An 814-nucleotide genomic window follows, 5' to 3' on the forward strand; every position below is an offset into this window, starting at 1 on the left:
AGAACATCTGAGTTCTCTAGGTTTTCCATGTTCTGCCTTAGCCGGCCAAGCCTTGCCCCTCACGTGCCTGGGTTTCCTAAGTTCTGCTCATGTACTATGTGTGTGCTTACCTAGAGATTTTCTTTACTGGATACATTAGGGGCTCTGTTCCCAGCTCACTGAGTATAGAATTCAGCTAGGAGATGGTCAAGAAGGAAGCGTGTGGCCCACAGGAAGGAAATGGCACCCCCAGGCTTTGTGAGCACTCTAAGGCTTTGGGGACATGGCTTTTCCCCTAACCTCACTTACACTTAGATTTCTTTTTCATTTTCTTTTTAGTACAATAGCGGTTATTAACTGAGAAAGCGCATAAAGCAAAACCCACAAGTAATTAAGAAGAGCGTGGAATTCAACCCCAGCTCTAGATCCTTATAGGTTCTTGAGAAACTGTTCCCTAAGACATTCATTTTAAATCCAGAGATCAGCCATAAACGATTTATGCACAATAATCAGAAGGGCATCTTGGCAGTGAAGTACAAGTCCACAGCCCAGTTCAAGATGGAGTGGTCAGGGGGGGGATCAAAAGCTGGGAATGAATTCAGGAAGTTTGGGTGGTTATTGTTTGTTTGCTTGTTTAACTAATGAGACCACTGATGGTCACTGTCATTTTGAGAACAGAAGCTACAGGCTGTGAGAAACACAAATAAATGAATGCACCTCCCCAAAAACTAAATGTGAGGGTTTTTTCCTTTTGCTAGAAATGGAATGTTCAACATTTGCACTCATGCCAGAAAGAAAAAGTAAAAGAGAGGCAGAAAAAAATGAAAGAAAATAA

This window comes from Rattus norvegicus, chromosome 2, assembly GCF_036323735.1.
Source record: "Rattus norvegicus strain BN/NHsdMcwi chromosome 2, GRCr8, whole genome shotgun sequence".
Classification (NCBI taxonomy): domain Eukaryota; kingdom Metazoa; phylum Chordata; class Mammalia; order Rodentia; family Muridae; genus Rattus; species Rattus norvegicus.